We start from the raw sequence: 26,821 nt of genomic DNA on the forward strand, positions 1-26,821 counted from the left end.
TTGTGGCTTTCATTATACATCTATCATGATGCAGCACTGTTCTCAAGCTTATTGCCTAGTGGGAGAAGTAAGGCATACACTCACTTACCCTTCTCTGACACCATGCCATGCCTCTTCTTTGCTTCTCTGTCTTCTCAGTTGTCTCTCCTTCTTTTGGTGTCTTAGCCCATTTCAGTCTGACCTAAGCAGCTCTTATCCAGGTCTGTGGGGCTCAGTTCATATCTTGTTGGCACTGCTCTGGTCTGGCTTCTGTGGTATGGTCATTCTTGACCATGCTTGCTTCTTGACTTACATTATTCTTCCCCTGCATCTTCATCTGTCCTCAAGGTTTCTTTGCTGGCCCTTGTTCCCACTCACATGCAGAGCTTTGTCTTCAGCTTCCTTCTTTGTTTGTGCACTCATGACCCTTAGGAGGGTATACTGGGTTTGGACCTTCTGAGTCCCAGACTTATATATGTCAGTGCCTTTTGAATGTTCTGATGGGAAATCTTAATGTTAGCATTGTCTCTTATTGATAGCGTTATTACCTTGCTGAATGATAGCAATGTCTGTCTACTCAGTCAGTCAAGCCTGGAAATTGGGACTCATTCTGGATGTTTCCTCCGCTTACTTCAGCTATGCATCCTCAGACCTTCTTGCATCACCCATGGTAACTCCTCACACTCACCCGGTTATTGTTTAGTCACTAAGTTGTGTCTGACTCTTTTGCAACCCCATGAACTGTAGCCTGCCAGGCACCTCCATCCCTGGGATTTCCCAGGCAAGAATACTGGAGTGTGTTGCCATTTCCTTTTCCAGGGAATTTTCCTGACCCAGGGATTGAACCTGCGTCTCCTGCGCTGGCAGGCTGGTTCTTTACCACTGCGCCATCAAGGAAACCCTATATTTACCTACTAGAGGTAAGTACACCCTGCCTACCTGCTCCACTTTTGCTGCCCTGCTTCAGTTCAGACTCTTGGCATCTCTCTTCTGCAGGGTTTCAGTAATACTCAACTAACCTTCATTTTCTATCATCACCCTCCTCCATTCCATTCTCTGTTCTTCCAAAGTGAATTTTGAGAAACATACATATCCATTCATACCAAATCTCTGTTTTAAAATTAAAATCCTTTAAAGGATTTCTCTTTGAGACTCTTTTGCATAAGATAGAAAACCCCTGGGAATTGGGTCCCAGCCTCTTTTCATCCTTATCTTACTTATCTCAGAGACCGATCCTGTGCTCCTGGAATATATAGGGGATTCTCTGCAGCCTCCACAACTTAACACAGTTTTCTTGTCAAAATATCGCTCCTCTCTCACCTTATCTGGATAGCTCACAGGTTCCTTTCAAGACTTTGCTCTGATATCACCTCTGCTTGGAATGTACCTCTGACCTCCCAATCTGATAGTCCCACTTTCCCAATCTTTGCTATTTATTGCAGTTGGTTGCCTTTCCTTGAGTGCAAAGGTTATTTTCCTTTTGATTCTGTATCCTCAAGTCCAAAATAAGTGTGCAAGTGATATTTGTTGAACAAATAAACACCAGATAAAAAAAGGGTAGAGATAAGGCATTGTGGAAATTGGATGACAATTTGAGGTAGGTAGGGATGGGGGCAGGAAAGGCCCCAGGAGAAGTGGCATGGGAGCTCCACCTTCAAGTCTGGTGGCATTGGGTTGGGAGGATGCAGAGGACACCCTGGTGGTCATCATCATTGTGCTCCATTCTACAGCATACAGGAATATGGACTGCGCCCTCCCCCACCAGGACCATCATCACTGGAATAAACTAAGGAGTGTAGTCTTGGCAGTCCATCTAGGCCAGTGTCTGTCTTTGGTCCTGAGCTGGACTCTAGAACTCAGCAGACCCTCCTTCCCCCTGGGCAGGGCCAGCATGGCAAACTAGCACCCCATCTTTGCTCATGATCTGCCCAGGAGGAAAGGAATTCAGGACGGTTGCTTGAAGTTTTATCTTTACTTCTCCTTTGAAGCTGTCTTTCTGGAGAGCAGAGAGGTGACCTCAACAGCCAGAGCTGGAAACAGCAAAATGAGTCATCCCAGGCCCTAATGAAGTGCCTGAGGGACCCTTCCTGGGAGTGAGGGTCAGGTGAGGTCACACTGTGCCTAGGGTGAGCTTTGCCTCGGGGCTCCAGGCAGCACTGGAGCAGAGCTGAGCTAATTTTACCCACAGGAGCTGACTGTGCTGAAGGGCAGGGCTTATGACATTGGCTTTATCATCCTATGATACCCAGAGAGCTCCCAGGGTACAGCCCCGTTATGCCTGGACTGTTTTTCTTTTTCCCGTTTAGTACCTTTGTCGGTTAGGTATGCATATTAGGAAGCAGGACGCTGAGGTGCAGAGCTGTGGATTTGGTGGGAGGCCATGTGGCAGGGTTTGGATTCTGCCCCCACCTCTCGCTTATCAGCCATCTGACCTTGGGAGGGTTATAGAATCTGAGTCTCAGTCTTCCCATTTGTAAAACAGGACTTAGACCTGTGCCCTAAGATTGCCCCTAGGTTACACTCTAGGTGATTCTTAGTAAGCAGTCACTGTGGGCGAGTCACTCTTGTAGCTCTTTGTTCATGGTGATCCACCGGTCCTCTAAACAAACTGTGAGGAAGGTACTGCTGCCATCCCTGGAGAACCCAGGTGATTCAGTGACTGAATCCGCCCGCCCATGCAGGAGGCAAAAGCTTCCATCCCTGGGTCAGGAATATCCTCTGGAGAAGGAAATGGCAAACCACTCTAGTTTTCTTGCCTGGAGAATCCCATGGACAGAGGAGCCTGGCAGGCTACATGGGGTCACAAAGTCAGACACGACTGAGTGGCTGAGCAGGCATGCACATTTGACAAATAAGGAAGCAAGGGCAGGAACAGACCTTTCTGGAGGCCTCCTCTCTGGGGCTGCCAGAGCAGATGGCCAGGTGTGTAGCCGGTGTGCCTTTGAGGTACTGAAGGATTCAGCGGCGGATCTGGAAAACAAAGAGGTCAAGCCAAAGAGTTCTCAGGGAAGAGTCAGTAATTGTGCTATAAACGTGCCTCATTTTATATCAGTAGAATTTCTGTTGCGTCTAAGCTAGTTAATGACACCTGCTGCTTATGTCCCTTTGGTCTGTTTAGCTCATCACACTGAAGTGAGGTGTTTTTTTCCCCTTCACAGAGGCAAAGGAGAAGGACTAGGTATAGACAGACATAGATCTCGAGCAGATCAGAACTAGATAAATGGATGGTCAATTAATTGATCTATTTTTTCCCCCTTCTTGCGTGTATCAGGCTTAAGTTCAGGAAGAACATTTCACATACTTTAAATGGAAAGGGATTAATTCACGGAAAGAGATGCTAACAGAATTGTTGGAATGGTTGGAACAGTGGGAGCCAAAAGCAATGGAATTTAAGAATTTATTCCATAGCCACAATCCAGGGAGAAGGAACATGGGATTAGGAAGCCCTTACGGAGACCTCTGTTACTTTTCTCAGTATCCTCATGCTTATTGGCAGGACTCCATTACCAAATGGAATGACATTTTGACTCATGATTCCAGGGTGTTGCTTGCCAGAAGAAATAGCAGTAGGAGAATTTAGCCTCTCTTCCACCTTCTAAGTCTCACATAAGTACATCTTATTCCTGGAATCTAATCTACTAGTTTCAAGGGAGTATGGGAAATGTAGTTTTTAGCTGTCTTTTTCTGTGGCACAGGAAGGCCCTTCAGAGGGGGTAAGGGAACTTGGAGTCAATTGAGAAAGTATATTAACCGTGGACTATCATTTTAAAATACCCAGGGTTATTATCCCCAAATATTTAATATGTACAACTAATTCTAATACTATAATATAACCGATAGAGTGTTCTACTTAATATTTTGTTTATTTAAATAAAATGAACAGCATTAATATACCTGATATACTTAATATCCTTCAAAACAGGTCGTTTGTCCAGTGTCTGAAATGAGTTCTCCTTAGTCTTGACAGCAGTGGTTGATTTGTAATTTTCCAGCTCAGTTTAATCTCCTCCTGAGAGTCATGCCCTGGACAGTTGTCTTGTTTACATAATTTGTGCATAAATGTTTATTAAACACTTACTGTGAGCCTGGTGCTGAGCTAGATTTGGCACTGTGGGCAGAGATAAGTCACAGATTCTCCCGTTGGGAGCCCTCCCTGGAAAGAGAATTTGTCAAGTGCATAGTGAGAACAGTACCAGGAAGGCCACGATCCATGTCCTAGATAGCAGACTGAGCAGCCGGAGAAGAGAGACTTCTGGCTGGACTAAGAAGCAAGGGAGGTTCATGCAGGCTGGCGGGGCAGTACATCATGTTAGGGCATTGTCAACGTGGTGCGGTGTTTGTTGTCGTGTCAGTGCTGGAGGCCAGACCACCATTGTCCTTTAGTGATCAGGGCCAGAGATGTTAGGTAACACATGAGACACTGTGGAAATGACTGCCTTTCTTCAAGGATTGATCTTGTTCCAGTTGAGAACCACCAGTAGGCCTTGAAGGATGTGTAGGTTATCTATATTTGATATTGTTATAGAAAAGGGTAGCAGGTGAAGCATAGGCAACAGGAGCTAAGAATTCAGTCCGAATAAGGCAAAGAATATGTGCTGAGTGGCATCGGGAGGGAGTTTATGGTGGAAAGAGAAGATTGAGTCTGAGTTATTGAGAAGCTTGAGATATTAGATAAGGCATTTGGACTTATTCTGTGGCCATTGAGAAACCATCGAAGCTATTGGTGCAGGGTTCTCAAGAGCAGAAACCTAGCTTCATCTTACTGCTGTGGATTAAAGAGATACCAGTGATGCTTTTGAATGAACAAATGTACTATACAAGTTGTGCACAGAAGTTGGACCAGTTGCTCCTTGAGTTTTGCCAGATCTAGGATCCTGTGGTCCTGGGAGAGCCTGGCAGTCAGCATTTGAGCTTTAGGAAAACGCACAGTGATGGCGGCATGCTGCCCAGAAGTCTGGATGTGGATCCAGACACGAGGGCTCTGGTCAGGCAGCAGTTATCGTTGCCCGTGCTAAAGAGAGAAGCTCTAGTCTTCAGAATCTTGAAGGAAAGAGGCCGTTGCCCTCCCTCGTGAAGCCCATGTAAGATGCATACTGTGCAGTCCGCATTAATGCTTGTGCATCTTGAGCTTATTAAAAATGGCCAGTCAAGCCAGCAATCTGCTGACAAGGTTCACACGCTGCCACCATGACTGCGGTTGTTTTCAGGAGCAGCCTGCTGTCGGTGTGGTGATGCTACCACACGGCGCTCCCTGAGCTGTCCTGTAGCGTCCTGGTGGCTTACTGACACTTGGGTCAGTCCCTCTTCCTTTTGTGGGATGGGTGTGGGAGTTTGGGAGGGAAAGCTTGGGATGGAACTGACCAAAGACATAAGATGTTACCCTTGTTAATTCACCTCCAAGGCTGCATTTCTGAAATCTGATGAAGGGGAGAGAGAAAGGGGTGTGCAGATATTTGGGATGACCTCAGAGCCCTCATTTTGTGGCTCCATGAAGGAAAGTGATGTGCCCAGGGCCATGCAGTGAGCTGGCCTGGAGGTCGGCATTTTTTATCGCAGGGTTTCAGTTGCACTCAGCTCCTGTGAGAGAGTGTAGTGTGTATGGACTCTGGTGCTAACCTGTGCTTGGCTATCAGCTTAGCTACTGACTATATTCTGGACTCTCAGTTTCCTCATTTATAAAATGGGTGTCATGGTCATATCTTACATTATGTGTTTAAAAAGTTGCGACATGTGAAAAGCTTAGTTGACTGCAAAGAAATGCAGAAATATTTCTGTGATGTGGATGTTATGGACCCGTAATTGGTGGGACCATCTTTAAGAGAAAGGATGGGGCAGTGAAGACACTGCTGACTACACCGTGGTCACAGAACACTCCCAGGGCTCCTCTTCCCCATGTTACAGTCAAGAGAACTTGCACATAAATTTGCAGGCACAGGTCTAGGGGGAAGCATGGCTAAATCTTAGAGTTGGGAGGAACTGGGGGCATGCTCTTGCCTGATATCCTCAATGGCAATATCATGGGAGATGTGATTGGCAAGATGGGTTGGGGGCCCATGCAGGAGGCCCCAAGTGCTGGCCTGAGGGAAATTGGACATTATATTTTGTGCAGTTCAGAGCACTGGTGAGGGGTCACCTGGGAAAGTCGTGATGAAATTGGGGGTTTACTTGGCAGCACCTTCAGGATGTTCAGGGAACCTGGGGCAAAACTCAGGTGAGAGGGAATTTTGTAGTTGGAGCAGGGACCTCAAGGTGGGATGATGCCCAAGTTTGGGGTGGGGGGCATTCTAAGTTATTCTTTTCAGTGACTCAGCTTTTTCCTTCAGATTATAATAAAAATGATAATAGTTGTATAAATCTAGAGCTGTGAACCTGTCAAGAGTTTTCACACGCATTGACTCCCTGGTTCTACATAGCATCATAAGGAGGTAGAAGGCAGGATTGTTTTCATCCTTACTTTACAAAAATAAGGAAAGTGAGGCTCAGAGAGTAGGGGGGATTTCTCAGGTCACCCAGCTGGTCGATGTGGAAGCCAGATGCTAGGATGCCAAGTCTGATACTTTGTCCTATGCCAATGATCTGGATCAGTGGTTTCCCAAACTCACCTTTTGCAACCTGGATGTCTTGGTTGACATCCTTGGAGGCCTGAGATGGCCGTGAGTTTCAAAGTTCCCAGAGACAAGGTGTAATATTTTCAAAGATGAGGTGTAGGGAACTTGGGACAAGAAATATGTTCCTTCCTTTAGCCCTTTGTTGTCATCATATTGTTTGTGTAGGTTGAAATGCTCATGAGAGCAAGGAAGGAAAGAGATGGACTTCTGCCACTTGTTGAGCATCTTTTTTGCCCTGGATGCAGTGCTACTTGTTTTTTTTTTAATCTGTGGATATAGATATATTTATAGATGTAGTGATCATAATGTAGTATTTATTGTTGTACTCTGCTAAGCCACTTATGTGTTAGTTAATTCTCATAAAAACCTTATTAGATGGGTAAAAATATTATTTCCTATTTTATAGATGAGAAAACTGAGGCTTAGCAAAATTTAAATACTTTGCTTCTGAGAACACGTATCCTGAATAGATTATCTTCGAGGTTTTCTAATTTGAGCTCTTTCTTCCCTGCTATGCCAGGTATTGCCTGTCTCACTGGTAAAAATGTAGAGCTGCTTATCAAGGAGGTACATCTCTGACCTCCCCCTTTTCCTGTCCTACCGGCTTTTAGTAGCTGGCCCAGATATCTGTCCCTCCCATCGAGGGGGACCCTACTGAAGTCTCTTGTCCTGTATTATTGTTAGCCTTCCTCTTCCATGCTTGTGAGCTCCTTGAACTTGTCTGCATCTCAGAGCCCCTTGCTGTAGCATCCCTGAGGATGCAGGCACATGCTCATGGTAGGAATCACACATCTATGCAACAAATTAACAAAGTGCCTTCCTCCAGCATTAATCACAAAGAAGCAGATGATAAAATGCAAATCCAGAAAACAATTATTGAGCTGTGTGCGCATCAGCCTTGGGAATGGATTTCTGGGGACGATCTGGCCCCTCCATAAATGATGTGCATAACTTGGATCTTTGCAGGAATGGAATAGAATCCTGATGACTTTGGGGAAGGCCTGAAGGTAGCCAGACCCCCACCTGTCCTCTCAGAGCCTCTTGCATGCCCTCTGGCCCCTGGTGACCTGCAGTGGGACCTCAGGAATGGAAATGGGTTTCTCTGCAGCCTGGGCTGCCGGCATACCGGGCTGAGCCTCTGTGAACTGGGCCGGAGGTTTAATGGGCTGGAGATTTCTTTTGGAATCTGCAACTTGAAATATCCTGTATTCTTGATTAATTCATGCTTGGGAGCTTCCTTAGTGTTGTCTGGTAAATAGCTCCGTACCATACGTTTATTTCCCCATGGTCTTGTTGAGGAGAGACTGGAGCCTGTGTTTCTACCAACTACTCCAAGGAAAACATCACAGGTCACGTTTTCGGAACTGAGGCTCTGAATGGGGGTTGGAATGGGGGTCGGGGTCTTCCTAGTGCCCATCTCTATCACCTCCTTTTGGCCCGGCATTTGCTTGTAGCCAAAAGGGGCGAGTTTATCTTGAGCTGTCCTGTAGATGTTTGTGATGTGGCGGTTGAAAATCTGACAGTTGCTTCTGAGTTTCAACTGCATGAGTGAGTAGTGTATAGACAGAACCCTGAAAGGACATCGAGTCATTTCCCTTCAATTCCCAGAGCCTCACTCTGTCTTTGTCTTGAGAATGACCTCATTGCTTTTTTGTCTTTATAGTGGAATGCGCAGTCATTGACAAGTAATCACAATAATCCTGTACACTTTGGTAATGTGTACGCATTTTCCAGGGGGTTTTGCTCACATTATCTCATTTGATCCTTAATACTGCTCTGAGTGGTAGACAGAAGGGCTATTTTCATCTCTAATTTTCAGCTGTAGAAACTGAGGTTTAGAAAAGCTAAGCAGTTGGCCAGAAGTCGTACATTTTGTATGTAGAAGAATTTAGAACTGGAATTATAAATAGTCTAATTCAAATCAACATCCTTTTCACTACTTCTCGTTGGTGTGACCTTTGGAATATATTTACATCTTACTTAGCCTCACTTTTTGTATCACTACAATGGGTATAATCCTCCAGGGATAGTTGTCAGTAATGATGAAATGAGACTGTCTGGAAAAGCACTTACTAAACAGTAAAGCATGTGACAATGTGAGGCATCATTATCACAAGTACCTTGAATTCAGAGAGGGCCACGTCAGAACAATGGCAGAAAAGAGCATTTTTCCCCCTATTCTGTAAGGACAGTGAGGTCTAGAATGGTGTTGGCGGCTGTCAGGGATCACGAGCTCCCAGCCCTGTGATCAGCACATTGGCCCTGGTGCCCTGCCTGCAGGCCGCTTTGTTATCCTGAGAGCGCTGGTGTTGGCAAGATCCTCTTTCCTTACAGAGCTTGCTCTCAGTGTTCCTTGGAACAGTCCTGTATCCTGGAGACATTTTTAGGTCGGCCAGACTGGAGAGCAGGAGCAGGGAGCTGGGGACAGGATCTGCATTCCTGAGCTTCGTCCACAAATGGTGGAAATGTGGTGTGGCTGATGAGGTGGCAGTGAGGTGGATGAGGAACTGACCTCAAACTCTGCTTTCTCTCTTTTCTCATGCAGAATGGGCTGCTTCGCATTAACACTTATTGGAAAAACCCAGAAAAGATGGCTCTCAAGTTGGCAACAAATGCATTAGGAGTTAGTGGTGTGATATGGTCAGGAGGCAGCCCGGGGGATTGAAGAATAAGATCTTGGATAGCTTTGTTTCTAAGTCCATATTCAATTACAAAAATTCCAAGCCTATGAGACAGACATAGACACAGCTTGTTTGTATGGTTCTTTTTTTTTTTTCCCATTTATTTTTATTAGTTGGAGGTTAATTACTTTATAATATTGTAGTGGTTTTTGCCATACATTGACATGAATCAACCATGGATTTACATGTGTTCCCCATCCTGATCCCCCCTCTCGCCTCCCTCTCCATCCCATCCCTCTGGGTCTTCCCAGTGCACCAGCCCTGAACACTTGTCTCATGCATCCAACCTGGGCTGATGATCTGTTTCACCCTTGATAGTATACTTGTTTCAATGCTATTCTCTCAGAACATCCCACCCTCGCCTTCTCCCACAGAGTCCAAAAGTCTGTTCTATACATCTGTGTCTCTTTTTCTGTTTTGCATATAGGGTTATCGTTACCATCTTTTTAAATTCCATATATCTGCGTTAGTATACTGTATTGGTCTTTATCTTTCTGGCTTACTTCACTCTGTATAAGGGGCTCCAGTTTCATCCATCTCATTAGAACTGATTCAAATGAATTCTTTTTAATGGCTGAGTAATATTCCATAGTGTACATGTACCATAGCTTCCTTATCCATTCATCTGCTGATGGGCAGCTAGGTTGCTTCCATGTCCTGGCTATTATAAACAGTGCTGCGATGAACATTGGGGTGCACGTGTCTCTTTCAGATCTGGTTTCCTCGGTGTGTATGCCCAGCAGTGGGATTGCTGGGTCATATGGCAGTTCTATTTCCAGTTTTTTAAGGAATTTCCACACTGTTCTCCATACTGACTGTACTAGTTTGTATGGTTCTAAGAGATAGAATAAAGAGCCAGAGTTTGAAGACCCAGGAACCATGTTTATTTCCATATAAAGAAGAACTTTCTGCCGGAAAGATGGAATTTACAGCTGCAGAAGATACTGATCTCCACCTCACTGGAGACCCCAGGGATGCCTTGGGAGGGGTCGATAAATAGGAGAGACACTGAGCTCAGTGGCCTTTATGGTCTTTTCTTCATCTAAGATCCCAGAGCCAGTGGTTCTCAGGGGTCAAGAGGAAGAAAAACACATCTACATTAAAGAATGAAGGGTTGCTTTGTGAATATGGAAACCCATCTCCAAATGCTACTAGAAGAATGGAGGGTAGCTACAGACCTTTCATTATGGTTTTCACTCCTATCCCGGTGGCTGCCTCTTTGGTCCCTGGCCTTCAGAGTTCTCAGGCCATTCTTGGGCAGCTATTAATATTTTCCATGGGATATTTCTTTCCTCTGCTGATATGTTCCTGTTGGGATATGGGCAGGAACTCTGAGCTCCTGGAAAGATGACAGTCTTTCTGTAGAACCACCAAGTCTAGTGGTTGGTTTAGTCTCAGTTACGAGTGAGCAACATCTCCTTACCCTCTTCAGGCCTACTTCTGGGCCCTCCTGGGAGTATTGCAGTGGCAAGAATTCTATGCTGAGTTCTGGTTCTGACATGTGGCAGGTTTTCTGATCCCTTTGCCTTACCTCGTTTACTTATCACTTATATTTGTGTTCATTCATTAAATATGCAATAAATAAGAAATATTTGCCATTTTTTCAGGTACGTGGGCATGCTTGCAAAAACTGACAGCAAGTAATCAAAATAAATGTCAGGATTATTTCGATAGGCTAGTAGAAACTGCTTTTAGATCTGACGTAGTTGGACAATTTCGGGAAGTCTATTCAGTTTGTAGGTGAGAGAATATACAGTGCAGGAGAATGAATTTGTTCAAAGTGGGAAGGAGTGACTGATCTGGGTGTGGGGCTTGGGTCCTCTCGTTCCCTGGCCAGTGCTGTTTATTGCTTGACGGTTGCCTGGTATTAGTACAAGCAGCCTCATACTGAAGGCCCAAAAGCCAGTAAGTGGGTGATGATTCTGAACAAAGGCTCATCTGACTTACAGAAAGTCTTTACAGCCAGCAGTAGGACAAGATCATGCTAAGGAGTAGAACCCCTGGGAAGCCAAGACATGGATTCCTTCTCTGAGCAGACCCCAACTACTTCATACTGCCATTTCCCCAGCATCTCATCTCTCTTTCTTTTCCCCTAATTCAGTCTGGAGTCATTTCAGATCAGATTCATCCCTAATTGACTTCACTGGCCCAATTTAGTCATCAGATACTTTTCAGGACCTTGCCTTGGAATTACTTTTACAAACCAAGGGAATTACTCTTACAGATTAAATTGGGCATGTCACCCTTCCGTCCCTCTCCTCCAGTGTTCTCCTGAAAGTCTAGTTTTTTTCATGTGTCTTCTTGCCTGGAGTCTCTGTTCTATGAAGAACTCATGCAAAACTAAGTTCCCAAGAGGACTCTCAGCCCAAGGGAGTCAGGAATTGGGGTGTAAGGGTTGTTTGGGGACTCACCTGCCATCAAAAGAGCTGCAAGCTGGGTTTTTGATGATCTCTTCAGATGCACCCCCCCAAACAACTCCCCCTCACACTAATTAATAAATTAGCAGCATAAATGTACTTATATTCTAGGTGGCCCCATTCCTGAGATGAACTTAAAGCCTTTCAACCCAGCCACTTCCCTGTCCTGGCAGGAGAGCCTTTTTCCTGTAACAGGAGAGCCTATGGAACAGCTAAGATTACTTCTTTGGGGGTTAATCATTCACTCCCAGTAAGGAATTCTGTCTTTAGTGGGGCATGTTCTTCAAGTGCCAGAGGCAAGAAGGGTGATTTTTCTGACATCCTCCCGGCTGCTTCTCCATATATGGAAATGTTTACCCACCGCACTGATCTATTGGAAGGGAAGGAGGTGACTCAGGGTTTAGGAGAAGCAGGATTTGAATTCTTGTTTCCAGAAACAAAGTCGCCCCCCTCCCCCCTCCCCTCCCCCTCCATTCCTTTGCCCCTTGTTCTGGGAGCCAGGGAGAGAGTGTTTCAGTGCCTTGCCCTCGGGCCTGGGGACCACCTCCTTGCAGCAGGACTCAGGGTGCGTGAGAGAGAGTGAGTGCCCGTGGAGGGCTGGCTGCCTGTGGGGCCTGACGGCGCGTGAGTACATCAGTACTGCCAGAGCCGGTGGCATCTCTGCCCCCAGACCCGGGGCTCAGAGTCCGAGGGCGGGCTGGCTTGGGCGGTGATGGGACGCGGCTGGGAGCATGGCTGCTTTCATCTGGGGTGTGGACGGGTGCTTCCCCAGGGGAATACTTCTCACAGTGGGATCTAGAGATGCACTCTGACTGAGGAGAAATTCTATTCATATATTAAAAATTAGACAGCTGTACCTTCTACCTGAGGCCTAGCTTAAGCTGGGGAGGAGGATAATTTGGGAGTGCTGTTGTCTGACGGCTGGGACTAGAGCAACAGGCCAGAGGGGATGTTTGTGAACCTTTGGGGAGGGCTAATTTTATCTTAAAAAAGCAGAGTTATGGTTGGACTTATGAGTCCACCAAAGGTTGCCGTAGAGCACTGGCATGACATCCAGTCTGCAGTAGATGCCTGGTGTTTGGGACACTGTGTAAACGTGATGGACTGTCAGAGCTGGAAGGAGTCTTAGGCATGATTCTATTGATCTGTTTCATTTTACAGGGTGATGGTGGGCAGGGGAGGCCCAGGAGCTCACCTGCCTCACAAGTATGTGGCTGGTTAGGGAGATTAGAATCCAGATCTTTTCACTCTCAGTTCTTCTTCCACTGCACTGAAGTTGCCCCTTAGGCAGAGGCAGAGAAGATGCCCATTTTGCAGATGAGGAAATTAGAACTCAAGATTCCAGAGCTGCCCACACTGATTTCATTTGTGAGAAACTGACAACTGGAACCAAGTTCTCCCAGGTCAGATCTCTTTTAATCATGCTACATAGACTCAGAGGCCTGTCTTGGTTGGTTTTAAAAAAGTTCCCTTTTTCCCCCTTCTTTGATTTCTACTTACCTTTCTCTGCTTTCAGTCATGTGAATATTGTTTGAATGTGAACTGCTTCCTTCTGATCTGCTTTGTGCCTGCATCTCTCTCTTCCTGAAAGAGGATGATAGCCTGTCCAAGAGGAGGAACTGAATAGTGAACGCCTTTATTTCAATTTCATCTGTGGTACTGAAATTCTGCACAGGCCTTGAAAGAAACGGATCAGGGCTTTCCATTTTAGCCTCTACCAGTATTCTTGAAGCTGCAAGAATTCTGGAGTGTAGTTCCCCACCACAGGTGAGTGCTGACTCTCAATAGATTTTAGACACACACACAGACACACACACACACACAGACACACACAGACACACACACACACACACATACATGTCTTTAGCTTTCTTTGATGTGACAGCAGCATTTGGCAGAGACCAAGAGGGCACCACCCTGTTCCAGTCCCCCAGATGCTACACAGCCATAAAGAGTAACTCTTTGCAGTCAGATTAGTTTCTGATCAGGGGCCCTCCTCGAATGCAGGAAAGATGTTCGCGGTGTGTTTTGGAGCAGCACTTTGATGTCAGTGGCATTAGGTGGCAGATCATAATAGAGAGGAGAAAGTTCTCTGAGACCTGAGTCTGTGTGGTCAGTGAGAAGGGGAGGGGAAGCAGGTCTCTACGCTGAAGCACCGGGGAGGTGGAGACTGGCTTGGGACTCCCAGGAACGTGCAGGCGCCCTGTTCCTCCTTCCCACCTGTGCCTGGGCCTGGTTTGTAGGCTCTGCTCACCAGGTGGGAGGCAGCTACCTGGAAGCCTGATGGCTTGGGATGTTTTCCCTTTGTGATGTTGTCTATGGGCACTGAGAGGTTAGTGTTGATAGTACCGATGGGAAGACTATTCCTGCAAACAGGGAGAACTGATGTTCACTGACTGCTCTCTGGGTGCCCAGCACCAGGCTGAGCACCTGACCGACATTGGTTCTCCACTATAGCTACCTGTGAATAGGTACTCTTTTTTGGGTATGTATTTATTTATTTTTTAAAAAATTTATCTCATTTAAGTATAGTTGTTTTACAATGTTGTGTTAATTTCTACGGTACAGCCAAGTGATTGAGTAGGTACTAAGTTTTTAATTGCTTTTGACTTTGGTAGAATACACATGACCGTTTTTACTGTCTTGACCATTTTCAAGTGTACAGCTCAGTAGTGTTCAGTATAGTCATATGTTGGTCAATCAGCCTCCAGAATGCTTTTTATCTTTCGGGCTGAAACTTTGTATCCATTAAACATTTACTTTTCATTCTCCCCTCCCCCAGCTCCTGACAACCATCCTTCTGTTCTTTGTCTCCATGGATTTGACTTCTCTAGGTATCTTTGCAGACATGGAATCATACAGTATTTGTCCTTTTGTGACTGGCTTATTTCACACAGCATAATATCTTCAGGATTCACTCATATTGTAACGTGTCATAATGTCCTTCCTTTTTAGGGCTGAGTAGTAATAAGTTGCATATATACAGCACATTTCATTTATCCATGTAGGTGTTATTGCTGACCTCAGTTTTATAGTGGAAGAACCTGAGACTTGGAGGGTTTAGTAAGTAAGTTGCCCAGCATCACTCAGTCAGTAGTGGAGCTGGGATTTGAACCCGGGTCGTGTGGCTTCAGAGTGCATGTGACCAGGAGGAAGCAGTTAGTAGGATTCAGCTGGCAAGAGGATGAAGAACCAGGGTGATTCTCTCCTAGATGGCAATACCTTCTCACACAGTGCTGTGACATTTCAGTAACCATGTATTCCCAGGGACCATATGTACACAGATATTTTCCTCTGGTTTATATTGGCCTCCAGGTAACTTAGAGCCACATTCAAAGCCTACCTCTAGCAAATGGTATGAGACGTATGGTCCTTATCTTTTGTAACCCTTGTACTTTTCCTTAACTTTACTTTTCCATCTCCCTTCCCAGTTTTCTTACTTAAAAAAAAATCATGAGCTATGTACATCTTTTGTCAGGTAGTTCAGATTCTTTCTGGAACAAGGCAGAATATATAAATGAGTGACATGTTATCAGGTATTTTTGTTATTTTTATGGAAAGACACTAAAGGTGGGATCTTCTCACCTGACTGCTTCTGATTCAGTGTCTAACTTGGGCGAAGATGCATGCACCTTTCTGAATCTCAATTTTCCTTCCTGGAAGATGGGGCTGCAGTTGATGACAGCAAAGGTTTCTTCTGCTCAAGGCACTGTGCATGGTTTATCTCCTTTTGTTCTCCCAGTACTCCCACAACGCAGGTGCTGTTGTGCCCTTTTTACTTTAGAAAAATAAGGGCTAGAGAAGTGGGAAGGTTCACCGAAACTCCTGTATCTCCTAAGTGCAAGCATCAGTGATCCAGAATGTTAGCCACAGTACTGGACTACTGCCTTTAAGCAGCCTTTAAGGTTTCTGTCATCTGTGGCATGCATTCATCTACATTCATCAAATTGTATTAAATCTTTATAGGGTTCCCACTTATGTGCCTCATACTGTTCTGGGCATGGATCCAGTAGTGGGTTTGAATGAAGAAAAAGACACAAAACAACGATCCCTTGGAACTTACATTCTAGAGAGATATGTGGAGGAGTCAGATGATAGATGAAGATGTAAACAGCAGAGAATGATAAGTAATGCTGAGGAGGGTTCACGGAGGATGCCCTGCCTGTGAGGGAGCGGAGGAGGGGATGATGTTTAAGTTGAGCTCTGAATGCCGGGGAGCCAGCCATGGGCAAGTCAGGAGGGGGAGAGCATTATAGGCAGAGGGCAGGGCCAATATCAGGTCCGTGGAGCGGGAATGAGTTTGTATTTGAGGAAAAGAGGGGCCCAGTGTGCCAGGAGGGTGGGCTGCAGGGGGGGAAGCATGGGATGAGGGTGACGCAGGGTCTGGGATGTGGCAGTGAGCTCGAGAAGGGGCTTGGATCTGAGTCGAGTGCTAGAAGGCATCGGAGTTACATTTACCAGCATCGCTCTAGCTGCTGTGGGTGAAGTGCATTGCCAGGAGTAGAAGCGAGCCACAGCCCAGGGTCACAGTGATTAGGGTGGTCTGAGTGGGACCAGAGAGAAGCGAGCAGATTTGCTCAGGACATGCTTCTGAGGGATCATCTCCAGGATGTCAAGACCGGTCTCCTCCAGAGAAATGTCAGGTTCAAGTGGCAGGAATCTGAGAGACCCCCACGGAGGCACCGTAAGGGTTCACAGCCTGGCAGCTGGTTTCGACTAGGAGGCTCTGAGTGCTCCCTGCTCTGGTGTCTAGCTGGGAGCTTCTGGCCAAGGACTGGAGGGCAGTGGCTTCCTGCCTCTGACTTCCTGGCTGAGGGCTGCGGTAACGCCCCACAGTGAGCCCGGCAGAACATGCTGCTTCCTTTGCTGTCTCTGGGTATTTGTATAAAGCATTCTTTCCCACCAAGAATAGGGAACATCCAGAGTGATGTTGACTTTATGGGCCATATTTAACATAGTGTTTTCCTTTGATGCATGCTCTGTTCTTGCAGAGACTGCTGCATCCTATAAACTCTGTGGTGAGGCGCCTTCAGCCGCCCTGTCAGATGGATTGAGAAGGTTTGGTGGCGGCCCAGAAGACCTGGCGCTTCAAAGCCCCACTTTGCCTTGGGGACCCTGGTCCATGGGCATCCCCAGCTCTTTTCTTTTATTTACATTTGAATTCACACTTGCTGGCCCTTGCCTCTTCCCTGTAATTCCTTTTAATGGACTGGACTTTCCTGTAAATACTCTAGTTCTCAGTGGAGAAACTAGTCTCAGAGAAGTTGGGTGATGCAGTCAGTGTAAGGTAGAGGCTGAGTCACACAGGGAATCCACGAGGCCAAAGTGACCTAGTGCGTGTCTCATGGCGATCCTGTACTGCACTCTGCCTAAGCCTGGAGATGCTCAGAGATCATAGACAAAATCACCTGAAATTCATTCCTGAAGCTTCACAAACTCCTCTTCAAAGTTTGCAGTCTATAGTTATCAGGGCTTTTTAATTTTTTTTTTTTTTTTTTTCTTTTGGTAAACTTTTTTAAACAACATCTCTTAGAAACAATGTTTTGTTTTTGCTCGCTTCAGTTCCTTTGAAAATTTCTCTCATATTACCCGTTCATTTAGTCACCAAACATTTATTGAGTTCTTACTGTATGCCAGGCATTGTGCTAGGTGCTGGGGATGGATTCAGAGATAATTTGGAGGCGTTTGGGAGTGGATAATTACAGCACAGTGAGATAAGTGCTATAATAGAGGGATATATAAAGAGCTAGAAATAGCACTATGAATAACATCTCTGAACAAATTGCCTTCTTTTTTCCTTTTGGATTATTCCCTTATGTATATTGCCCAAAGTGGGATTACTGGGTCATTTAAAAGATGAAAACAATTTGGCACAAAAAGATGTAATGACTTGCCTCGGGAATACAGCTCAATTTTCTATGGGGGGGAAATTGTTGACAAGTCTAGATTTAGATACTTCACCAGGCGAATTGGGCAGTTTTTGTACTATTCCTGTCAATGTGGTGGTTTTCAGGGGAGCACCTCTTCTCAACATGTCACCTCACATGTAGAAACACTTGTCCTTATGTTTAATCTCACAGATCCCTTGTTGATGCTCCCTACCTATGTATTAATAAGTATGGTCATTTTCATTTTATGAATGAGAATGTATCTTTGTTAAAAGGAGGTGACTTGCTCAGGATTCCATAGTTATTAGTGGAAAATGGAAACATCAGGTGTAAGATTTTTTGATTCTGTATCTTCTATCTTGTTTTCCATGCTCTTTTTACCAACTGAGGCTGGGGCTGGGGTTACTTTGTTCCAGTGAGGGCCTGAAATTCATTTAGTGATTGTAGAAGCTCTTTTCTAAAAGGTCAGAATCCGTGAGATAGGTATAGAAGTCCTAACCTCCAGAGGGTCTGGTGTCCTTCTATACATTGACCTGAAAGGGCCTGAAGGCCCATTATTCCTGACCCTGGCTCAGGTCTTGAAAGGTTAATGCATGGCCTTAGCAATGAAGCACAGAATCCCAAGGAAAGCTGAGACTACACCACAGTCCAGCTTTGAAACATTTATTGTTTTTCTTATATACTCAGCTGTATGTTTCCCGACTTTAAATTCATTTATTTTGTTATTCATAACATTTTCTTAGTATTTTTGGCATTTAAGTGAAAACTTCTACCCCAGGTACCCATAATCAGGCAGCAGTACCTGTTCATTGTGAACACCCGTGATTCTCCCCATCACTCATTTTGTCACCTTCTGCCGTAACTCATGCTGTTCTTTTTGCTTGAGATGACCTCTCCCATCTTCATCCCTAGGACTCCTGCTCTTCCTATAAACTTCTGCACACATACCACCTTCTGAGTGGATACTTCACCTTCTGAGTGAAGTGACCTCTGATCACTGCCCACTTCCCGCCATCCATTCTCCCCCAGCATTGGTCTCTTTGTTCTCTGTTTTGCTGACTCACAACACAGTAGGCTCTGAGGCAATAAAGTGTAGCCATGTGACGCTTACAAGCATGGGATCTGGGTTTGAATCTTGCTGTGATGCTTCCTAGCTGTGTGATCTGTTAGGTCAGTTAAGCTGATAAGTTTCCTCATCTGTCAAGTCTGTGCAAGTAATCACGGCAACCCAGTGTTGTGTGGAGGATTTGTACTGTTATCTGTGCTTCTGCTATGGCACCCATCATCATGTAGTTTCTGTTCTATCTCTCTTTCTAGACTGGGAACTGTTTAAGGGCAGGAAGGGAATTATGCCATGCCTGTGCCTTTGCCATATGGGACCTGCTGCAAAGTCGCCTTTGAGGGAAAGGATTCCATGTAACATCACACTAGTGTCAGTTCAGGCTCATAGGTAGGCCCCGGTGGAGAGGTGCCAGGACTGTCTGGAGCTCTATGATGTGGTGCTTCGAGCACACACAGTACATGCTGGATAGACTTCTGGCTCCTGCTTCTTGAGTGACAGGAAAGAGGCTTGAGCTTGCGTTTAGCCTGTGTTCTTCTGATTCATCAAATTGGATAGCATTGTCATTTCCCTGAAGGCAGAGTGGAAATCCTGTTTAGAGCATGAGACTTGGTTTCTTTTCCGGGTTTTCCATGGGTGAGCATTCTGTACTAGAGGAAGGGGTCGATGGAGGTGTGGATTTGGGGCAACATTAAGGGCTACCTGCTCCTCTGACGTCGCTGAGTGGGCCCACAGAGAAGCAGTCCCGCCCCAGGAAGCTTTCTCTCAGACCCTCCTAGCTGTGCTATGTCTGGAAGCTGACCGTGGAGGGGATTTGGTTCCAGTAGCTCTACCATTGCACTTTCTCGTGTGTCAATTTGCAAAATGCAATAGCCGTGAGCATCAAGAGCCTGACACACAAGGTCTTCCATGTTCTGGCCACAACATTCCTTTCCACCCTCATGCCCCACCACTTTCCTCCGTGTTTTCTGCCACTGGCCTCACCAGATTAGTCACTTTCCCCGAGAACACCCTGAGCTCCTCTCCCCAAGGCCTTAGCACATCGTGTTCCTTGGACTGATTTCTCTCCTCCTCATACGTGGACATCCTCTTGGGTGTTCAGGCTCAGTTTAGAAGTCAGCATCAGCAGGGCTCTTCCTGACCTTCCAAAGGACACCCGCGTATACTGGTACTTTGCACACTTTTCCTACCATCTTGTCATGGGGGAGTGTGTCCTCTGTAGCCCCTTTGAGAGCTCAAGGCAGGTCCAGCTCAGTGCCCAACTCTGCAGGGCCCATACACAGTACCTCCAGGGCAGGAGGTGCCAGTGAATGTCTGATTTGTGCATCTCTGAGCTCAGGGCGTCTGACATCGTGGCAGTTCACGGTTGTGCCAGGAGTGGGGGTGGGGGTGTGTGTTCAGAAGCTCATACTAGGATTACCTGCGATTTGTTTCATCATGAGCCCAGACATTTGAATTCTGTTTTTGAGTTACTCTGGTATCAGCTCACTCTTAACCTTTCTCTGGCCTGCTTCCCACATAGCTGGCAGATGCCTTCCTAGTGCTCTGAACTTAGCACTCTGAACTTTTTATTTCATGTAAGAACATAGCAGCAAGATCATATGGCAACTCTGTTTTTGGTTTTCTGAGGAACCTTCATACTGTTTTCCATAGAGGCTTTCCAATTTACATTTGCACCAAAATGTAGGAGGGTTCCCTTTTCTCCATATGATCCAGAAATCATATGTTTGGACAAAAGTATAATTTTGTGGGTGTGTGTTTGGACAAAAGTATAATTCGAAAAGTTACATGCCTCCCTGTGTTCATAGAGGCACTATTTGTGATAGCCTTGACATAGTAACAATCTAAATGTCCATGAACAGACGAGTGAATAAAGAAGACGATGTATATGTATAAAATAGAATATTACTCAGCCATGAAAAGGAATGAAATAATGCCATTTGCAGCAACATGGATGGACCTAAAGATTATTATACTAAGTGAAGTAAATCAGAAAGAGAAAGATAGATATCTTAGGATATCACTTGCATGTGGAATCTAAAATATGACACAGATGAACTTATCTGCAAAACAGGAACAGACTCCGAGACATAGACAACAGACTTGTGGTTGCCAAGAGGAAGGGGAGGTGGAGGAGGGATGGACTGGAAATTTGGAATTAGCAGATGCAAACTATTGTATAGAGAATGGATAAGCAAGAAAGTCCTACTGCATAGCATAGGGAACTATATTTAATATCCTGTGATAAACCATACTGGAAAAGAATATGAACAAGAATACCCACACATATATATGTAGGTATATATCTAAATCACTTTGCTGTACAGAAGAAATTAACATCACATTGTAAATCAACTCTACTTCAGTTAGAAAAAAATAATAACAGCGAGGTGGCATTCAAGAAAGATCTACTTGCTTTTAAGGTGAACATTTTTCTGTTTAAAAGTTCAGACTTTGCTTTTTATCCCAAAGCTCCTTAAAATGTGAACATAGCGGATTATTTTTCCCAGGTATATTTTTGCCTCTAGCAGAATAGCTGTCCGTAGTATAGTTTTAACTGCAAAATAATAAAACCCTGGTCGTGGAGCTTGACTTTGAAGACTTGAGGTCAAATTCCAGCTTTACCATTTACTAGCCCCTAAATCTTGGAAAGGTGCCTGACTTCTTGACCCTTAGTTTCCTCAGTGGACAATAGGAAATCTTTCTTATAGGGCTGATGGACAGTTTAAATGAGGTCTTGGGCATTAAAACTGAGGTTTTTACTACTGTCTGGCTCATCAACTGAATTTGAAGGCCATCTTAGATAACTGTTCCAAAGACTTTGCTTTTGGTAGAAAATGTTTGGATATTTGTGTCTTCAGGTATGTGTTTTATTTTTGGATGATGAAATAAATGAATTTATAGTCAGGGGACACACAGCATCTAACAGACCTAGGAAGCATACATGGCTTGTAAGACTCAGTTGCAGTTCTAGTAAATTAGAACCACAGAATCATAGGCTTTGAGAAGTTGTAGATAGACTCTGGAAGAGGAGGATGAACATTGGTTAAGGTGCACTGTGTGCTTTGCATGCTGGGCATGGAATCCCAAGAAATGGTTGCATAAACCTTGATGGGTAGGTGTATTAGACCCATTTTGCAAACAGGAAAGCTTGAGCTCAAGGAGGTTGAATACTTTACACATGTCCGATACCAAAGCCTTGAAGTTTGCCCTGTCCTTGTGATGGGCTCTAAAATCCTTCCCATTTACAGATGTGGTAAGATCTGCCTTTATCCTCTCATTTCATAAGTTCTGGGCCAGATAAAGCAGTGGAATTTTGCAGTCTTGGTGTCCCATAACTGATTTAGTGAATCTAGAAGAGGATCTTGACGTTTCCTGCCAGGAATCTGTTCACTTGAAGCTCCTTTGAGTCATTCGTCAGGCGTTACTTCTCTTTCTCCCTTTTGGGAAGATACTTGCCATGGGCCAGCTCCACTTTTGAGGTCAGTAGTGTATTTGAAGATGACTTCATATTTTCTTTAAGAAAAAAATTGCAGGTGGAAATTAAATTTGTTGAGCATTTCCCATCATCTCCTCTATCATATGGTTTTGGGAAGTGACAGCACTGGGCTGGGAAGTAGGGAGTTCTCACCTGGAATCTGTCACTGACCAGTGAGAAAACTTGGGCCAAGCCTTCCTTTCCTTTGGGGCTTCAATGTCTTCATCTGTAAACAGTGAGGACACCATCAGGTGATTCTTAAGATTTTGAAACTCTTCATGTCTTGTGGTGTCAAAACCATCAATTTCTGCTGAGCTGTGTAATCCTGCAGCTGTTTTCTCTGATACTTTTCAATCTTTAGGTTTAATCTATTCCACAATGTATAATTTTTTAAAGGGATGCTTTTATAGACACTTCTGAAATATAAAATGGTTGGGGGGGGGTAAATGGATGTTAAAAAATAGAAAACAACCAATTAAATAGTGTATAGTATGTAATTCTCCTTGGAAACTTAGGAAGAGATTGAGGAGCACTTTAACAACTGGTAATTTAAATTGCATTTGAACTCTGCTAATGGTTTGTTTGCATGAGAACTTCAATCATTTCACAGTGGTTCTTCTGCGAAACTGCTTGTTCTCTTTATGGAAAGGAAGAAAAAAATTATTGAAAGAGAAGTTGACTGTGGAAAAGGGGGGGGCCACATTCATTTGTGCTTGGAGAGAAGGTAACCAGTGCCTGAGACATTGCCCCAGGGCCATGGTAGAGAGATTTACCTTTCTGCAAAGTTTGAAAATCTGGGGAAGTCAGCTGCCCTTTGCTGCTGTTGTAGAAACTGTTGATTGATATCTCCCTCTGCAAGGAGAGGCTTAGTTAGGTTTCCTGGGGCTTGGAGTTGGGATCTTTTGTTTTTATGAGATTGCATTGTCCACAGGGCAATCTGTTGGCCTCCTCGTGCTCCATCCCTCAGTGGCTTTGACAATTCGAGTGCCCATGAAGACCGCTAGTTCTCAGGAAACACATTGCTTTGCTGGACTTACCTTGATGATACTCCATTTTCTCAACTTAGTTTTTTCCTTTTTTTCTTTTTTTTTGCTATCGGGCTGTATGCAAGAGCTTTAAACAGGTGTTCTGAGGTCTGGGTGTGTAAGTCCTGGTTATCCTTCAAAGCTGATTGTGTGGCCGAGGGCAGGTCTCTCTGGCCAGCGAATGTCAGTCATTTCTTCCGTTAAAGTGGCCATAACTCGGTCCAGGGGAGCAGGCCCCAAAGTGGAGCCTTGGGCTGCCTACCTCTCACTGTGCTTTTGGGTGGCCACCTCCCCGCTCCTCCCCAGTTTCTCCTCCTGTCAGTTGGAAGGGTTGAAGTGGGTCATTTTTAATGTCCCTCTCTACTTTGAGCTTGTATAGGTATTTGAATGAGATCATATTCACAAGACGATTGTGTGATTGGGTCAATAATGTTTAAAATGACAACAGTGAAAATGGGAGTGGTCATTTTTCTGGTGTGTGGATTTCCCCTGAATCTACATTTTATAACCATCTGCTACCCTAGAACACTTGTCTGTTGGGATATATATTACAGGATTCTTGACAAAATAGTACTAGTTCTTAGTGAAATAAAGTAGTGAGGACTTACCAGGAAGCGTCAAGATTGTCCAGCCCTCTACTTCCCACTGACCGTCATTTTTCAGGCAATGAAACTAAGGTTCACAGCAGTTACTAGATCCCATAGTTAGAAATTTGTCTCCAAACTCATATTTTTTTTTCTCTTTTTATTTACTGTAGTTCAGATTTTGCTGTTAATTTTTTCTTGCCTAAAATGTATCTAATTGATCTCTTTCACTTTTGACATTATGATGAAGCTATCCCCCCACTTCCCCCCAAAGCTGAGGTATGAACATCGGGGTACCAGCATTCTCTTTCTTCATCATTCTGAGACATATTAGTGAAACAGAAGTGCCAGGAGCTGACTGGTGGCTTAGGAGCTACAGAGATCAGCCACTAAATTTGTGGGTTTCAAGCCTGGTGTCATTTCCAGTATGGTTTACCCAGCAAGCTCATAAGCTTGGGGAAATTCTACAGCTAGTAAGATCCTAGAGATTCATAATTAACCTCCTTGTCCCATTTCTACAGGTGAGATCATTGTGGAAACAGAACAGAGGACGGAATCCAGTCACCTGATTCCAGTTCAGTGCTTTTGCCATTGTTCTACAGGGCATTCGGTGGAGGGAAGATATTTTTCCTCAGCTGGTGAGTTCTGTTCAAAAAAGAGAACTTTTTCCTTTTATAATCAATATGCATATTTTAATAAATTTTAAAAGTCAGTTTCCATTTAAATCATGGGCACTGGTAACTAGGATGGAAGAACTAAGAAGAACAAAAATATTCTTCCTTTTTTTCTTGAGTTGATTTTATTGATGATGGACAATGAATGGCAAGATACTATAATGCTAATAAAATGGATGGCAAAGCTGAGGCAGGACTCAGCCTATGGAAGGTGGCAGGAAGAGAAATTGGAAGAAAATTTGAAGTAATTACGATTTTGGGTTGCCACTTACTGCACTGCTTCTTTCTTTCTCCTTTGGTGTGGAAGGGAGCATTCTTGAAATTGAACGACAAGAAAGAGTCAGTGAACAGTGTTATGGGTGTTTGTGAGGAAAGGAAGTAGTAGTTTTAAGTGGCTGTTGCTCACCCCTGTGCAGGGTGCTTCTTCTGTGATCGTATATTTTCACATCAACCCTTTGTGGTGGGAAAGGCTAAATTTCCTTAGACAAGGGTGTGTACCTGTCCTAAAGGGCCGGCAGCATTTCCACGGGGATCTGAGTTTTAATCCTGTTGCATACACTCAGAAAGGGGAATGGTGAGCAGGTAAGGTAAACTTTCCCTTGTGCTTTGGAATTCCTCTGTGTTTATAGCAGGTAGAACATATTCTAGAAAAGAATTGATGATGTGGGATATCCTGAGCTATAGAAGAATCTGAGGAAAACAGCTGAGGGATTGGGGGCAAGACTTCTATTTTGAACTCTAAATCTGTACTCTCATTCCCAGGGCCAGTCCCTAAACACCTCACCTCTGGCTTTTTACTGAATAAATAGTATGTCTTGCCATGTTTATGGCTTAGTTTTTCAAAAGGGAGAGGATTCTGTTGTGATCAGTAAAACCTAACTTCATTTAAAAGTGAGGCTGAGTTTATGGTTACATTTTGTTGCTCTTTCTTTTCTTAATCAATGTATCTTAAAAGAACACCTGGCTGGCTTTCTTTGCGCCTATGGATCTACCTAAGATAAAAGGCTGGAAACCACTGCTTGGACTCTTCAACATTCATTTCAGTCTGCAACATTTCAAATATGGTCTGGAATGTTTCTCCCCAAGCAGACACTTTGAGCATCAGATGTAAATCTTTGTTCTCTGCTCCAGCGCCTGAGTTTTTCCAGGGCTTCCAATTCAATTGTGATGAATATGAAGCCTTGTACTTGGGTTCAAACAAAAGTTCTAGTGTGTCGTGGCAGAATGGGAGACAGTGCGTTACCAGGAGGGAGTTGAAAGAAAGTCAGAAGGGTCTGTTGTCCATAAGCTAATTATGAGCTAACAGTGGTTTTTGTCCTCCAAAGCACTGATGCAGCCCCAGACGGAGGTTCAGAGAGGACAGTTGGGTGGCTGACTCTGTCGGAAGCCGGCAAGCCCCGAGGTCGGGTGGCCGTCAAGCTCGGTGTGAGCAGGCCCCGGGCTCTGTTTCTCTGACGTGCCCCTTGCTCTGCCGTCGTGTGTGTGTCAGCTTCATCCACAAGATGTTTCCCCTCAGGGTTGTGAACTGGCTGTCCGCTGTCGCCTGGAAACTCATGGCAGCTCCATGGTGGAGAAGAGGTGGTCCCTCAAGAGAATATCTGGGTGCTGTTAGGATGCAGAGAGAGGACTAATGTTTGTAGGTGACTAGGGACCTTATTTTACCCTCCCTTCAGAACTCTCCTAGGCTGGTGGACTTTAGTCCTTGCTTCCTCCTCTGAAAGGGACACTAGCCAACTGACCTCGTCACTGTGGTGCTGAGAGGACCGGAAATGATGTCCCACTCTTACTGGAATGGATCCAGAAAAGGCAGGATGCACAGCACACATCACAGTGGCCTTTAAGGATATAAAACACGGTCAGAAGAGGGACAGTATCTCCTGCCCGTGTGTGTAGCCCAGAGGCTGGTGGGATCTCTGGCACATGGTAGGTGCATGGTGCATTTTCATGGATAGAAAGACTAAATCTAAAGGCAATGACTGTCCCTTTTCCTGAGAGTGTTCAGGCACTGGCTAGTTCTCCGTTGGAAAGCTTTAGGAATTCTAGCACAGATGAGGCTGAACTGCATGATTTTATGAGAATGAAACAAATGACTGGACAGAAATGGGCTTTTGGGACCAGTATGGCTTAAGAAGTCTGTGAATACAGTGAGTATGGTGGGGTGGAGTATCAGAAGGTCTGTCAATTATTAGATGTGCAACCCTAGCAAACAATATCTCTCCACCTTCCTTTCCCTAATTGGAGAATTAGAAATAATAATCATTTCCTGCTCACCTCTCATGTTTGTTTAGAGCATGTGGATTGATAGACGCCAACCTGTTTGGGAACCTGTAAAGTGTGATCCTTACATGATGGGTCATCACAGTTGCTTTCTTCTTTTGTTTAAATACAAAGAATATAAAGAAAAATAAGATAGTGACTATAAAGAAA

The 26,821-nt window shown here is 44.7% G+C and overlaps 1 protein-coding gene across 11 annotated transcripts in view; it reads left to right on the forward strand.

The window, feature by feature from the left end:
• LPP (LIM domain containing preferred translocation partner in lipoma) overlaps positions 1-26,821 on the forward strand; it is a 723,640-nt gene that overhangs the window by 42,932 nt on the left and 653,887 nt on the right. For 3 of the 11 annotated variants that reach the window (XM_061166808.1, XM_061166817.1, XM_061166813.1), the window contains exon 2: positions 24,242-24,358. The gene's annotated coding sequence lies outside the window, so the exon portion shown is untranslated. Of the gene's footprint in view, positions 1-794; positions 900-12,158; positions 12,310-12,810; positions 13,089-24,241; positions 24,359-26,821 lie in introns of those variants that run through there. The other 8 variants (XM_061166814.1, XM_061166807.1, XM_061166815.1 and 5 more) reach the window with 6 other exon arrangements.

The sequence above is a fragment of the Dama dama genome, chromosome 19, assembly GCF_033118175.1.
Source record: "Dama dama isolate Ldn47 chromosome 19, ASM3311817v1, whole genome shotgun sequence".
Taxonomy (NCBI): domain Eukaryota; kingdom Metazoa; phylum Chordata; class Mammalia; order Artiodactyla; family Cervidae; genus Dama; species Dama dama.